We start from the raw sequence: 17,355 nt of genomic DNA, 5'->3' as shown, positions 1-17,355 counted from the left end.
CAGGTCATCATCATTTGCCTCTGCAACACTTCATTGAGGATCGGAAAATCGTCTTTATGCAGCATAAGACTCTTTGCAGCTCAGGAACCAGGAGGAACAGGACTAAAAAAAGCAATGTCCTCCTGTCGTCCCTTAGAGAAGGAATAATTCTGATTTCTGAAAACTGGCTCTGACTGTTGTGCTTCTTATACCGACCCCTGAAACTGCCTGACAGAGAGACACGAATCACACTCTGGACAGCGGTGAAGATCCAGCAGCAGCAAGACAGAGTTGGACAGCAGCAAACCTGTTCGTGCCCTGAGTGTGTGTGTGTGTGTTTGCAATAACTCCCTGATAAATAATAGAATAATGTAGAACAACAGGCCTGGAGCAGGAAAAGCAAGTGACACAAAACACTTTTGTAGCTTGTGTCAGAACTGTACCTCTGCAGACATCAGCGGTCATGCAACATCATCTCAGTTTTCGGCCGAGTTATATATAACTGTAATGATTTAAACACAGCTGATAATGATTAACACTGTATTTTTGTTTTGTTTTGTTTTTTTGATGTTGTTGTAAATAAAGCAAACATTGGAGCACATTCTACCAAAAACTATTTCAGTCTTTCTACTTCAAAACATCACGTTTTCATTTAATTCAATGTGTTACTTGCCATTTCTTTGTAATTGACTGTGAAATGTACAAGGCAATTTCTGAGTGAAAATTGTTTCTACACCAAGTTGTAAATAAAACAAAGATCATTGGAGAATGTTTACAAGAAAATACTATTTCAGTCTTTCAATTTTAAATGTTTATGTTTAATTCAATTTGTTACTTGCCATTTCTTTGTAATTAACTGTTAAATTTACTAGCAATTTCTGAGGGAAAATTTTCCCCCATGTAATTATTATAAAAACAACAGCATCTTCTTATGCAATTACCATTCCATTTCTTAATTCAGATTCTAAATCTTATTCTAATTCACATTTAGATTTTTAGTTTGTAATTATGCTTACAATTTTAATTCTAAATCCCTAAAACAAGAAAACAGACATTCCAGGATTTTTCTCCATATAATGGACTTCAATGGTGGCCAACAGGTTGAACGTCCAAATTGCAGTTTCAACGCAGCTTCAAAGGGCTCAACATGATCCCAGCCGAGGAGTAAGGGTCTTATCTAGCAAAACGATTGGTCATTTTCTAAAAATGGTCATTGGTCAAGATTGGTCCTTTTCTTTGAACTGGAGCACACAGACTAAACTTTCCAGTGTGATTAAATAATGCGTGGATTTGCGGCTGCGCATCACGGAGCTAGTGCAAGACAAGCATTTGTGTTTAAAAAGTATATTCATTTTTATTTATTTTTTTTAGAAAATGACTGATTGTTTCGCTAGATAAGACCCGTATTCCTCGGCTGGGATTGTGTAGTGCCCTTTGAAGCTGCATTGAAACTGCAATTTGGACCTTCAACCCGTTGGCCACCATTGAAATCCTTTATATGGAGAAAAATCTTGGAATGTTTTCCTCAAAAACCTTAATTTCTTTGCGACTGAAGACGGAAAGACATGAACATCTTGGATGACATAGGGGTGAGTAAATTATCAGGAAATTTTTATTCTGGAAGTGAACTAATCCTTTAAGCTATCTCATGACTATATTGTTGTTGTTGTTTTCAAAACAACACTATTTTAATTTATGCAAAGAGGTTAGTCAATCATAACAGAGGTAATTTGCATATGTCAATGCACTGCAATGGTCCTATGTCAATGCCTGTTCAACTTAATGCTCAACAACTAGACAGCAAATATATCACATCATGTAAGCTTTGTTACTTATTTCAGAGCGTTATTTACATAAAGAAGCCTTAAAAGTACAGTAAAAACATCTTGTTTAATTCCAGAAAAATCCTGCAAAAAACTTTACTGTAAAAAGATTACTGTGAAATGTACAGCAACTTGCTGGCAGCAATTGGCAAGTAAGTTGCTTTAATATATTCCACAGTATGCTGACTGTAAGTTTAATCACAGTAACTATTAAATACTAAAAAATTTTATTACAGTAAAAATCACTGTACCGTAATTGCAATCAGAGTAATAGAATGCTTTATTTTTTAACACAGCAAATATTATACTACTGTAATGAGCATTACTGCTTTAATTGTGTGTACTGTAAAAGGAAGACACTGTTTTTGCCACAAAAATAACATTTATTGACTTTAAAATGTGAAAATACCTAAAAATGGCATAAAATAGATTTCAATTTTGTATTTTTCAGTCTGTAAACATTTTTTATTTTGCATAAACCTAAAAAATTTATAGTTTTTAACTATAAAATGTTTTGTAACTGACTCTGTTCCAGTATAGGGTATATGTCAAACATCACATGACAAACCAGAAAACAGTTCTCATTGTCCTGTGGCTCAGTGGTAGAGTACTGCGTTAGAAGCGCAAAAGGTCATGGGTTCGATTCCCAGGGAACACACATACTGGTAAAAGATGTATAGCCTGAATGCACTATAAGTCTCTTTGGATAAAAGCGTCTGCTAAATGCATAAATTATTATTATTATTAAATTATTGTCAGAAAAAGTGTTAACAGCATTATAAAATAACAGCGATATCTATTGATTTTATTTTGAGGTAAAAAGCTAACTTAGCTAAGTGTTTCCAATATCATTTTTCAATATCATTGAGAATAAAAATAAAGAACATTTATATATAAATCTGCATATATTACAGACTTCAATTAAGCTTATCTTTGGTATCTTTTCTTTAAGGCATTTTAAGTAAAACAGTTCTATATGTAACAAGTGCATACAGAAGACCTAAACAGGATGCAGTGAACCTGTTTTCTGGTTTCTGCATGTGACGTTCAGCATGAATCCTATTTTCTTTCCTGAAATGGACATGAGCTGGCATCGTCTTCCTGGGCTGGAGTCTTCTTCCCTGCAGTGAATAAAAATTTGTTATTAATGTTGAAGTTTTTAAGCAAAACTGACGGCTTGATGATAATATACAGTACAAGTTGGATTGGCCAAATCAAATGATTCAATCAACATGCATTACAATGCTTAACTTCTCTATGAACCAGTAGTTCTCAATTCCTATTTCAGGAGCCCACTGCTCTGCACAATTTGTTTGTCTCCCTTATTTAACACACCTGATTCAAATCATCAGCTCTTTAGGACAGATCTCCATAAACTGAACTAAAACTGCCCTAGTCATATATTTGAATGTTGAGTAGCGAGCTCATTGGCTACCGATACAGAAGAGAACCAATCAGCTGTGCCCTGTGATAATGATATCATTAGGTCAGATTGAGTTAGACCTATCGGACTGGCGCCATCTAGAGTTTCATGCCAGAACTCTGTATTTCTGTCATGACAACTCTTGGAGGGATTGGCATGTACTGCTGCTGCTCCGAAGAGCCATGTGAACCGCATGTATTACTATCTATGTGTGCCTGGGCTACCATGCTGACCGGCTTAAAGCTAGTGGCCTATGACTATGTGAGCCTTGGCTACCACGCCGACCGGCTTAACAATGCCTGCCTATGGCTGCACTGCCATTGGTTCAAAAGAATGAACAGAAATGAACCAATGACGGCGAGGCAGCGCGCCAGAGCCCGCCAAATTGGGCGGGGCATCTGGCTATATAAGCAGGCGCTCGGCATAGGATCATTGATTCATTCTCCTTCAGCGAAGACAACACTGCTCTTTGCTGATTCCACGAGACTTGAAGCCGCCTTCGCCTGCAAGCTGATTCAGCCACCGCTCTGCAGCAGCAAGATCAGCTCGCCGTCTTCTCTCACGCTCTCCGCTCGCCGCTTGTAGCTCGCCGCCCACAGCTCGCTACTCTCAAGCAGCACTGATCAGCGCGCCGCTTCACAGCACCGGATCAGATTGCCGCTTTCAAGCTGCTCTGCTCCCGCGTCGCTCTCAAAGCAGCAATGGTCAGCTCTTCGCCCACGAGCCGCCTGCAGAGTGCCTGTGTTGGCACTTTCCTGCTTTGTGGTACTAAAAGAGCAAATTTCTGAGCAAATTTCCTGTGACGTTGTTGCAAATGTCGCGCCACGGCTGTGGCTCGTGCAGGACACCACTGCACGCTGATGACGGGCACAGTGAATGCGTGCGATGTCTGGGGAAATCCCAAACAGAAAAGTGCGCGTTCAAAATGACCACTTTGAAACAGATCCTCTCGCTAATTCGCCCAGGGGACTGGTTCTTCTCTCTGGATCTTACTTTCTTTAATGATCCTATGCCGAGCGCCTGCTTATATAGCCAGATGCCCCGCCCAATTTGGCGGGCTCTGGCGCGCTGCCTCGCCGTCATTGGCTTTGGCGCGCTTCCTCGCCGTCATTGGTTCATTTCTGTTCATTCTTTTGAACCAATGGCAGTGCAGCCATAGGCCACTATTGTTAAGCCGGTCGGCGTGGTAGCCAAGGCTCACATAGTCATAGGCCACTAGCTTTAAGTCGGTCGGCATGGTAGCCCAGGCACACATAGATAGTAATACTCAGGTTATACAGGTTCACATGGCTCTTCGGAGCAGCAGCAGTACATGCCAAATACATTAACATTGTCATGTACATTACCATGCCAATCCCTCCGAGAGTTGTCATGACAGAAATACAGAGTTCTGGCATGAAACTCTAGATGGCGCCAGTCCGATACGTCTAACCAGGGGTTTCAGCCAGTGCTGAAGGGGCCGCATGCGAAGGAGGCCTAACTGCAGTACTGGCGATGCAGAGGCCATAAGGCCCAGCATCTTCTGAAACACTCTGAGAGGAAGGGACACGCCAATCGTGAAGGCGGTCGTCAGCTGCTGTATGGCCAGGACACGTTATTGCGAGGCTACAGCTCTCATTTGGGTTGAGTCAAAGACAGCCCCCAGAAATGAGATTCGTTGGCTGAGAATCATCGAGCTTTTGGCATAATTGACCCTGAGCCCCAAGCACTCTAAGTGGTTGAGGAGGAAGGATCTGTGGGATATTAGCTCGGCCTCTGACTGGGCTAAAACAAGTCAGTCGTCGAGGTAATTCAGAATGCGGATTCCCATCTGTCTGAGAGGGGAGAGAGCCGCATCTATGCACTTCGTGAAAGTGCATTGGGCTAGAGTGGATGCTCCACCCCCAGACGGTTCGGAGAATATGGGAGATCTTCGGGGAGGCAGAGGTCGAACTCTTCGCCTCAGAAGACAACTCTCACTGCCCAATCTATTTTTCGAAGGAAAGGGATGCGCTGGCCCACGATTGGCCCAGCCTTCTCCTTTACGCTTTCCCCCCGATCGCCCTGATCCCTCAGGTTGTCAGGCGAATCAGGGAACAAAAACACAAGGTTTTTCTAGTGGCCCCGCTCTGGAGAAACCAACTCTGGTTCTCAGAGATGTCTCAGCTGCACACGGCAGCCCCGTGGCCCATTCCGCTGAGACGGGACCTCCTCTCTCAGGCAAACATGACGATATGGCAGCCACAGCCCGAGCTGTGGGCCCTACACTTATGGCCTCTCGATGGGAGCCTATGAACCTCCCAGAGGGTGTCTTAAATACCATTTCTCAGACTAGAGCCCCGTCCACAAGGCGCCTCTATGCTCTCAAATGGTCAGTCTTCACTGCTTGGTGCACAAACTGCGGTGAAGATCCACCCACATGCGACATATCTTCGATATTGTTCTTCCTTCAAAAGCTGTTGGATAAGGGTCGCACCCCCTCCACTCTTAAGGTCTATGTGGTGGCTATAGCAGCTTTTCACGCTCCTATAGACGGGATATCGGTCGGCAGGAACAACCTTGTTGTTCGATTTTTAAAAGGGTCTAGGAGGTTGAACCCCCCTTGCCCTTTTATAGTCCTTACGTGGGATCTGTCTACGGTTCTGAGGGCACTTAAAAGCTCCCCCTTTGAACCGCTGCAATCCGCCTATATTCGACACCTGTCGCTCAAAACCGCTCTGCTATTAGCTTTGGCATCGGTTAAGCGAGTTGGAGGTTTACAGGCGCTCTCTGTGAGCCCCTCCTGCCTTGAATTCGGGCCTAACGACTCCAAGGTCGTCCTGAAGCCTAGGCATGGTTATTGAACCGCTGCAATCCGCCGATATTCGACCCCTGTCGCTCAAAACCGCTCTGATATTAGCTTTGGCATCGGTTAAGCGAGTTGGAGATTTACAGGCGCTCTCTGTGAGCCCCTCCTGCCTTGAATTCGGGCCTAACGACTCCAAGGTCGTCCTGAAGCCTAGGCATGGTTACGTACCTAAGGTGCTCTCTACTCCGTTCAGAGCACAAGTAATCACGCTCTCTGCGCTCCCTCCCTTGCAGGAGGACCAGGAGCTAAATCTGCTCTGTCCTGTCAGGGCGTTAAAAATCTACATTGACCGCTCCGCCTCCTTTAGGCAGTCGGAGCAGCTCTTTGTATGCTTTGGTGGCCGCACCAAGGGGCTTTCGGTCACAAAGCAAAGACTATCCCGTTGGATAGTTGATGTAATAGCTCTTGCATTTCCTCCTTGGGCCTTCAATGTCAGAGCACATTCCACGAGAGGCATGGCCTCATCCTGCGCATGGTCCAGGGTTGTGTCCATTGCAGAAATTTGTGCAGTGTCCAGCTGGTCCTCGCCGTCCACCTTTGTCAGGTTCTACAACCTGGATGTCCCTGCTTTGCAGGCTCAGGTCTTTTCTACTTAACTGTCTCTCTGAGCTCAACGCTCCAGGAACCATATTCCCGCCCTAAGGCTGGATTTAATCCTTGCTGGGTCTGACTTTGTCTCGAACCCGCTGAAATTCCCACGTCTGGGCTTAGCTTCCTGCACGCTCTCGGCCCTATTTAGTTCCGAGGCTGTGCGAAGCTCTAGAACGATTATATGAGGCTAGGCTCGACCTCTATGAGTTAGCCCGTTTTTTTGCCTTCTCTTGACCCCGATAAAATCCGGGTCTCTAATCCAATTTGGCGGGCTCTGGCGCTCTGTCTCGCCATAGGCTCGCGCAGCTCCGCCGCGCCGTCATTGGTTAATTTCTGTTAATTATTTTGAACCAATGGCAGTGCAGATGCACTGCTGTGATTGAAAAAGGCTGATTGAAAGGAGTTTTCCCCACCGCATCTTAGCGACGCAGTACTCATTCCCGTATCTCAGGGAACCGAGGTTATTGGTTATTTTCTATGAGTTTGTGGATATGCTCGGCCCTGGCAGCTTTTAGAGCCTGTCTATAGCTGGACAGTAACCGAGGTTAGTAACCGAGTACGTTCCATTATATTACAGAATAATACTTCCAGAAGATTCTTTATTAACAGAGGAGTGAGGCAGGGTTGCCCAATTTCCCCATTTTTGTTTTTGATTGTTGTGGAACTGTTATCAATCAGTGTACTAAAAAAATCAAAATTTACACGGTATAACATTATTTAATAAAGAAATAAAAATTTCACAATTAGCTGATGATACAACTTTATTTCTGAAAGAAATATTAAGAATGCAATCAAATTAGTTCAAACTTTTTCTGATGCCTCAGATCTCCAGTTAAATTCTTCCAGTGCATGATTCTTCGGAACAATCATTGTTTAACATTCCAGTACATGAATGTATTAAATATTAAGGAATTTCTATATAAAAAAACTTGTCAGTTAGGCAGCAGCTTAATTTTAACAACAAGATTAAGAAAACTTAACTTGTAAAGATACAAAATGCACTAACAAATATATTTATATCTTTAATGAAAAAAAAAGAGAGTTATTCCAAGAGGGATTTTTTTTTTTTTTTTGGAATTCCATTCTAAGGGATGTTAATTGGAGAAAGGCTTGGCTGCTACCTTACAAATTTTGTATTTCAAATAAAGAGAAATTCATCTGAAGATTTTACACAAAATGTATCCTACTGATTTATTGTTTTCTAACTTTATGGATATTGGGAAAGAATGCTCCTTTTGTTACAGTTGTGAGGAGTCTTTATGTCAACTGTTTTTTATTGCCAAAGTGTACAATCATTTTGGAAAGATTGTTTCTCTGCTTTTTCAGTAAAATGAATTCAAGTATAACACTGAATGTGAAACAAATTATTTGTTATTATAAGAATGATGATAAAAATATTCACAATTTTGTAAGTTTCATGATCCTGAATGGCAAATTCTTTATTCATAAATGTTGATTGTCAAAATATCCTCCTTTATGCAAGGTTTTCTCTAACAAACTTACTTTTTAAATGAAGTCTCTTAAAGTTGCGAAAAATGTAAAAGCTACGTCTATTGTAAGATATTACGAATCTATTTTGGCGTCTTGTGAATGTCTTCTTTTTTTGTTTTGTTTTATTTATTATTATTATTATTATTATTTGTTCTTTAATCATCTTTGGAGCTTCTGTCTTTGATGCCTCTTTTTCTGTAATAATGTCTGTATAGAGAGGTAAACAGCATTGTTCATGACTTTGTCATGCAATTATTACAGAGTGAAAGAGTAAAGCAACATGAAAATCACCACAGTGGTATTTGGAGAGATGTAGAACAAGAATCTGGTGGAGTTTGCAGAAAACTATTTGATTTCATCTTTTTATGATTTTTTTAAATATGTCTTTATAGTGAGGTAGTAAATAGTATTGGTCATGACTTTAGTATTGGGCATGCAATTATTACAGAATGAAACAGTGGAGCAACATGAAAATCACCATGGTACTTGGGTAGATGTAGAACAAAACTTTTCAGAAAACAATTTTATTTTATTTATTTTTTGTATGAATTTTTTAAATATGTCTACCAACATCAAGTGTCTCAGGCCAAAACATGCATAAAAACATTTTTAAAAAAACATTTTACAAACTCATTGCAAATGTTTTAGTGAAAATGTAATACATTAAATGCAAGTTACACCAAATACACAAAATAATGATCTTTAAAAAAGCATCATATGACCCCTTTAAAATAATAAAATACAATTAAATAAGAAGTGTCTGTATAATATGTGTTTTTTTTTTATTAGCCTATTATTATTAATTAATTGACTCTGGCAGTTTGATACGCGCTCCGAACCACTCTTTTTAAACAAATGATTTGCAAAGGTTTCGATGAATTTTTCGGCGTAGATGGTGTGACTGTAGTGCACAGATGCAGGTAGGCTAATTCACACACACAACTGTCATCTTTCTCTCTCTCGATCAAATGATCGATAATTAATTGAAATAAATGCTATAAATAAGTCAAATAAATGTGATCTAACTGCACTATTTCATCTCTGTGTCTGATTTGAAGCCTGCAGAATGCTAGAGCTAACAAGCCGTAACTGACGAAAATAACCGTCATTTTTACCCATTCAGTCAAATATTGCACTGCAAAGAGCAATACTAGTTTTAACTTTTCTATAACTTGGCAATTGACCATGGAATAAGCGGGATAATCAACGGCTTGCCATGCATTAAGTAAGGAATAACTGACGACGGGCCATTGAATTATTATAAAAATAATCCTGTTACACCTCAGGTGTGCATTATTTTTCCAATAATTCAACTGCCCGGAGTCAATTATTCCACTTATACTACGGTTGCCACACCTCAAGACATTGATCAGATGATATATTTCAAGGCATTTGTCAAATTTTTGAACTTAAAACTCTATTGTGAGTAGGCATAATTTCTTCCGCATCTCATCCAATTGCTAATTCCAAAACGTCATTTTAGACCTTCCCTTACCTAGAGCCATTGAGAAACAGAGTTGCGACACTCCCATAGGCTTCCATAGGAACTGAGGAATGCGGAAGTAAAGAATCTGTGTATCATTTGTTCATTCGTTTTTTGATTTAATATTGAAAGTAGAAAAAAACGGCTCCTTTTTCGTTTTTTCCCAAAAAATGAAAAACGAGAATTCAGCTTAATTTTTCGTTTTTCGTTCAGGGGTAGAAAAATCAGCTTGAATATTCGATTCGATCTGCTGATTGGTCAGCCGAAGATCAAATCGTGCCATCAGTTCTCCCGCAGTATCACGCAGCAGAATAATAGTCCTCCGCTGCTTCAGTTGTATGGATTCTTAACGCATTTATTGCAACTACATTACATCTTTTTTCATCAAACAGACTAATGAATAGCTTGATACAACTCATACCAGGGCAGAGTCTAGACAGGGCTTTCTTCTGTGTACAGTGGTTCTTCAAGTGATAGGGGGTCCGCGAAATAATTTGCTACAGCCTACGTATTTCCAGTGGTCGGCTCGTCGGGGAGGCAGGGGAGGCACAGCTTCCCCCATAATTTTGAGGTGAAAATGGGAGGAGGACAATTTAATGTTAATAAAATTCGCAGTTCATTTTATTTCATGTCTCAGAATGCGTATTATTTGTTTGTAATTTCACAGTTGTAATACCATAATGTGAAAGTGCCGTTTTCTATCGTGAATGTGCTGAATCTGCTGATGCAATTACAACCGCTAATGATAGACAAGGGTAGGGGGAGGCCGTGGGAGTCGGCCTCCCTCTAGAGTTTTTTCTTTCTGAAAAAATTAGCCAATCCCCATCGAGTATTCACTTTCAGCGCTGAGGAGTGTTGAGAAAAGAAACCTCGTAGGATCTTGCTGTATGTGTGTCGTTTTCTTTACGTTTTCTGACTAAAAGCAACAAAAAGGCCATTTTAAAGTGGTTAAGCAAATAATAATAATAATAATAATAATAATCGGCAGGGATCCCAGACCAATACAATTAGTCTGCCTCCTCTATTTTAAAACCTACGAGCCGCCACTGCATATTTCCAGACTGTAAAGTCGTTTTTTTATCATGATACATAGGCCTACTGTAATTTATTCCAAAGTGACTTATATGGTGCATTTAATGTCAAATAATCCAAATGAAGCCTCTTAAATTCGCTATGGTGCTTGTTTGTTGGCATGCACCAGACAGTGCCAGCCCATAGGGTTGTGGAGCCCTAGGGAAGATAACGAAAATAGGCCCCACTAGTGTAAACATTGTCATAGCAATTTAAACATATGACAAGTCTGTCTATGGTCGTGGGCATCATTGCATTATTTCCTGTGCACTTTAATACTGGTCTGTGCTTGACTGTAGTCGCGTCGGTCTGCTTATTGAGTTTATTTAACCCATCGCAGTTTGTTGGAACTGTGTGAACTAGAGTGATTAGGCTACTCACCTTAATGTTGTTCTAAAGGCTTATTACTTAATTAACACAATGGTGACTTTATTATTATTTTTTTTTTAACCGGATGTTGTAAAATAATCCTATGCATCTCGTGGCGTATATTCCAAGCATTCTGAAGGTATACTGTCGGTTTGGTGAGAAACAAACCGAAATGGCAAGTTATTATATTTTATGAAAATCTATCTTGCATTGCAGTCCTGTGTGCCAGTGCGCAGCAGCTCACGCCGCGCACAAGTGCATATCCTTTTGAGATATCAATTATAATCAATTTTAATAAAACACAAGACTGCATTATAAAACTCTAACAGTAGGCTATTTAATATCTGTTGTTCTCCGGTTGTCAATCAGAATGACAGTTCTTGCGTGAACATTATAAGCCTATACCCAAGCCAATTTATTATTCTTTCCTTTTTGTCTTAGTGTTTAAAATATTTATTTTGAAATGAATGAATGAATAAATAAATTAATTACACAAACAGACTTACTGGGTGAGCAGGGTAGGCTATGACAGCCATTATATACCCTGCCATGCCCAGCTGATGCAAAGAATAGAATTTATATCTACACAGAAGAAAGCCGTTTAGACTCTGCCCTTAGTCTATGAGTTGTGTCGAGCTATTCATTAATCTGTTTGATGAAAAAAGATGAAATGTAGGCTAGTTGCAATAAATGCGTTAAGAATCCGTACAACTGCAGCAGCGGAGGACTATTATTCTGCTGCGTGATAATGCGGGAGAACTGATGATGGCACAATTTGATCTTCGGCTGACCAATCAGCAGAAAGGGGCGTTTAATTTCCGTCCAAGTGTAGAAATCGAATATTCAAGTTGTTTATTCATTTTTCTACCCCTGAACGTAAAAACGAAAATTTAAGCTGAATTTGGAAAAAACTAAAAAGGAGCCGTTTTCTCATTTTTCTACTTTCAATATTAAATCAAAAAACGAATGAATGAATGATACACGGATTTGTTTCCCAAAAGCTTCGTAAGCCTAAGAAGTTCGTAAAAACGATCGTACGACTGATCTTAATATTACGGTCTGATTCTAAAAGCATCGTAACTTAAGTAGCACTTGAAAATCATCATAGATCTACGAGTGCTCTGGAGTAATCGTAAAGCCCTAAGTGCATCGTAAGAAGACAGATTTATGTGGTCACCTGCAGGACAATCGGCAGATTACACCTTTAAGTTTATTCAAGTGCAATGTGATTATAATATAAGGATTTAATTGTACTTTATTGTACATCATCATCATCAATCATCAAAACTTTATTAAGGACAAACTCGGTCCAAACAAAGACACAACAATAACAACATACAAATACACACACAAGGACAAAATCCACAATATCACATATTTACATGTGTACTAAAACGCCAATAATTCCACATATTTGAAAAAAGCCTGACCGAACTTAGTGCCAAGTTTGTCAGTGTTAAAATTATACTGTTTACAGATTCTGATAACCTACACATACATCTGTACATGAGATTACGCATCACAGCAGCGCAGGTTGGCACACCAGCACTGACAAACATTTGGCTTGCACTGCGCCATCGTGGCACCTTAAGCAGCAATCGCATACCATCATTATAAGCTACATTAAGTCTCTGCACTTTCTGTAATGCTGCCACAAATGGGCAGTATACATAGGGGTACAGTATGCTTTAAAACGTGTAGTTTTCACAGATCCTGAGCACATACCAAATTTACGAATCAACATATTGGCCTGGGCATACAGCGTACAACACTGTCTGTAAATATCCCTATCATCAGACAGGTCATCAGTTATATAATGCCCTAATTATTTAGCCTCATTACATACTTTAAGGAGACTGCCAGACAGAGAGAAGTCAGGAAATATCAGTTTCCTGTCCTCCCTTCTCCTAACAATCATAACATTACTCTTTTTGGCATTATATTTCATATCAAAATCTGAACCATATCGAGAACAAATCCTCAGTAACTGTTGAAGACCAGCACTATATGGACAAAAGATCACCAAATCATCTGCATACATCAATCTGAACCATATCGAGAACAAATCCTCAGTAACTGTTGAAGACCAGCACTATATGGACAAAAAATCACCAAATCATCTGCATACATCAAATGGTTTATAATAGTAAGACCAACCATACAACCTGTTCTACAACCATTTAACAGCTTTGATAAATCATCCATATAAACATTAAATAAAATGGGAGACAAAATGCTTCCCTGTCTGACTCCTTTACATGATGGATAATGGAGCAGACACACAATTACCCCATTGTACATACATTAATTGATGAGCATACCAAAAAGCCAAAATTCTCACTAAAAATTTGGGAACTCCTCTATTGTATAACTTACAAAAATATTTTTTCATGATTTACACGATCAAAGGCTTTAGACCAGGGGTGCCCAACCCTGTTCCTGGAGATCTACCTTCCTGCAGAGTTCAGCTCCAACCCTGATCAAACACAACTGAACCAACTAATTAGAATCTGAAGGAGCCATTGATAATTACAGTCAGGTGTGTTTGATCAGGGTTGGAACTGAACTCTGCAGGAAGGTAGATCTCCAGGAACAGGGTTGGGCACACCTGCTTTAGACAAAGGCTCATAGACAAAAGTGTAGGTAAATTGCTCAGATTTACAGACATAGAAAAAGGCACATGATCAGTAGTGGCAAACTCATAATTAATTCTCATGGACTCTAAGGAATCATGTGCATCAGTTGTGCAGAATCAATGATCTAACCATGAGGTTGTATGCCATGCATCACTGATATACGTGTAACTTTTAGCAGGTAAATGTTCTTTACTGGAGAGGACCAGACCATTATCAGAGCAAAACTGAATTAAATGATTGGCAAATAAGGAGCTACCATCAGAAACATCCGCATTCATGTCACCCACAATAAAAAAGCATGTGGTAGCATTATCTTGAATAAAGGACATAACACAAGCCAACCTGTTAAGGTATTCATATTCATTCTGGGGACTCTCATAAGGTGTATAAATGTTCAGAATGATGAACTTTTTCCCACCACCACTGAACTCAATTCCTATAGCCCAATAAACATCCAGTCTAACCACATTAACTAGTTGGTCAAACCTTTTGTGCCGTAATACTGCAACACCACCGGGTATCCTACCTTGAACTATTTTAGTGCTCAGGTCAGTGGTAGATTCACCTGCCCCATAGAAGTCTTTATGTATAGAATTCAGTCTTTCCAAGTCTTGCTTATGAAAGAAAGTCTCTTGGACACACAAAACGTCACAGGACTCCAATAGTTTATCCACCACAAAACGGCGTGATTTATCTGCATCACTATGCCCAACACGCAGTCCTCGAGCATTATATGACACGATATTGATCTTAATTTAGTTCAGTTTATCCCGAGCACCCACAAAGCTACTGCTCTTTTGTAAGCCTGCAGATGTAATGTCAGGCACTGGGCGATGTTCTTGCAAATCAGCCCCCGCTTCTGATCCGAGGGTCGCGCCGCCATTGTTTACTCTAGGTTTACGAGCCTCAAAATAACGGCAAACATAAATACACAAAACACAAAATATAATAAATGTACAATTTATTACTCGTTTTTGTCTTTCTTTAGTAATTTATAAATGAAATAATTAAAAAGGGCAGAAAAGTAGAAATACACATCTAAATTAAATGACTGAACAAAAAAATTAATAAAAGAAGTAATGTAGGAAATATGCTTCAAAGACTGGGGTGGGGGGGAAATCTGTCAATGACTTGCTGACGTGCACGAAAACCAGCCATGCATTGGACCCGGAAATAAGTCTGGCCTTCTCAGCTGCCATAGTTGCAACTCTTGCGTCATCAGAACAGGGTGTTCAACGCATCACCGTTTCCGTTGAAAAAACGTTTTGCACCGTTTTTGTCGGGGCTGAACGCAGCCCTGTTTTTGCACTTCCTGTTTTCCCTGCTTGAGAATTTCTGTCCAATGAATGGATGACCTTGGCACACGTGTGGTTTTGTTTACAATTTCTGGTTCACTTGCAAAAAAGGGCAGTGCAAAAGCGAACCGCACCAAACCAAAAAACTAAAAAAATCAACATTGTATTTGGTCTGGACCAAAGCAAGTGAGCTAGCGGACTTTCCTGGTGTGACTACACCCTTAGTTTATCTCATAAATATTAATTTACTTTGCACCTGCACTCACAACTACCTACTAGCCTATACATCTTTGGCACACCTTTGTGGCAAAGCTGCGCGACGCACTGCAGCGCGGGGAGAGAATGTATTGTAGACAAGCGCAGACCACAATTAATTTATGTGAACATAGGCCTATTAAAATCTGTGTGGCAAAGCTGCGCGATGCACTGCAGCGTGGGGAGAATGTATTGTAGACAAGCGCAGATCACTATTAATTTTTTTAGACAATAAACTGAGTTTATTTAATTAATATTGAGTATTGGCCAGCTAATTGATGACATACAAAATTGTTATTTTCTCTGCCAACTAAACCCAAGTCACAGAACCGTTGTGTGACTGACTCGCAGTAGAGTGGTGTATCATTCCTGAATGAATCAGTCTTTGAAAGACCCATTATTATAGACAACAATTCAATGACCAATTAAATATAGACAGCCACTTGATTTTATTCCTGAATTAATGAATGAAGCATTTTGAAGGAATAGACTGAATAAAAGGCTCCTTGATTAACACAATGAAATACCGCCACCTAGTGGCGATATTACTTTCATAATTCAAGGATCATTTCATTTTGTTCATATTTATGTATTAAAAATGTTGTATAAAACATTAATCTTATTTCATTATACATTTGTAATTGCTATGTAAATGCACATACAGCAGTCTGATCAGCATTAAACTGTAAATACATCTAATCAGATTTATCTTCAGACGCAGGTTCTATATATCTGAATACTGATTTAATTGGTAACAGCCTATTGTCATAAAATTCTAATTTATTTGATGTAAGAATTTAACATTAAAGATGACATACAAAGGTAAAAGGTAAAAATAATAATAATAATAATACAAATAAATCAGGTGCCCCTTTATGGGAAAGTTAATTTCTGACAATGATCTCTGGTTTATTGTTCGAAGTGTTATTTCAGGGTTTGGATATGTTCTTATAACTCAAACGAGTTTACCTTCAAATCATGACATCGAATTCACATTTCACTAAAGTCAATCACTGAAACAAGCACTCTGACGAACAAGTAGTCCTATGCCAGTGGGATAACAACATATGATTTCCTAAATTTGTATAAAGTGCTCTATGAATAAAACTCAAAATGCAAAAAATAATAGATGTGCTAATTTCTTTTCATATTTCTAAAACAAAAGTTATGACTGCATGTTCACATAAATTGATAGTGGTCTGCGCTTTGCTACAATAGGCATTCTCCCCGCGTTGCGGTGCGTCGCGCAGCTTTGCCAGACAGATTTTGATAACGTTAGGTGGATACTATAATAAAATAGGAGGTGTGCCAAAGGACCAAAAGGATCTGCCTCGGTACGGTTTGTGTCAAGCCATTCGTTAATCTGGCTGTCTGATGAAGAGAAATAGATCAAATGTAGTAGAAATAAACATGTTAAGAATCCGTAGAAGCGGAGGACTCTTATGTTTTTAGGACTATTATTATGTTGTAATGTTTGGTTGACCAATCAGCGGAGAGGGGCGTTTCATTCCCGCCCACATATAGAGATCGAATATTCAAGTTGTTTATTCATTTTCTGTCCCTGAACGTAAAAACGAAAAATGAAGCCGAATTCTTGATTTTTCGTTTTGTTTGAACAAATGAAAAACGAAAATTGTGCTGTTTTTTTATTTCATTTTTCAGATTTCAATATTAAATTAAAAAACGAATTATATACACTTTAATTGACACAACCAATAAAATCTTTAGAATCAGCTGTGGGGCGGAGTTTGCACTGAAGTGGATTGGAGGAAAAAATTGTGCATGCGTGTCATGTGCCTGTCTGTCAATGGGAGGAAGCCACGCCCTATTTTGGAGCTCCCACCCTGTTTTGTAGTTCCCGCCCCCATTTGGAGACCTCCGGGCTGCAGTTATACCCTTCTCGCATTTGCTGGAACTGATTTGCTGAAATCAAAACAGGGACGATAATAAGTGAGCGCCAGCCAATGAGATTGTCATTTGCGCATTAGTTCCGCCCATTAGCGGAGACCCGGCAGTTCTTAAAAGCTGAAGAATTCCAATGGAACTCCATTATTTTGACAGGAAAATACAACAAAGATTATCATTTAAATGTAGCGCATCAATTCTGCATGT

Source organism: Sinocyclocheilus rhinocerous, unplaced genomic scaffold, assembly GCF_001515625.1.
Source record: "Sinocyclocheilus rhinocerous isolate Xijiao unplaced genomic scaffold, SAMN03320098_v1.1 scaffold2503, whole genome shotgun sequence".
NCBI classification, from domain to species: Eukaryota; Metazoa; Chordata; class Actinopteri; order Cypriniformes; family Cyprinidae; genus Sinocyclocheilus; species Sinocyclocheilus rhinocerous.
This window is presented reverse-complemented; position numbering follows the sequence as displayed.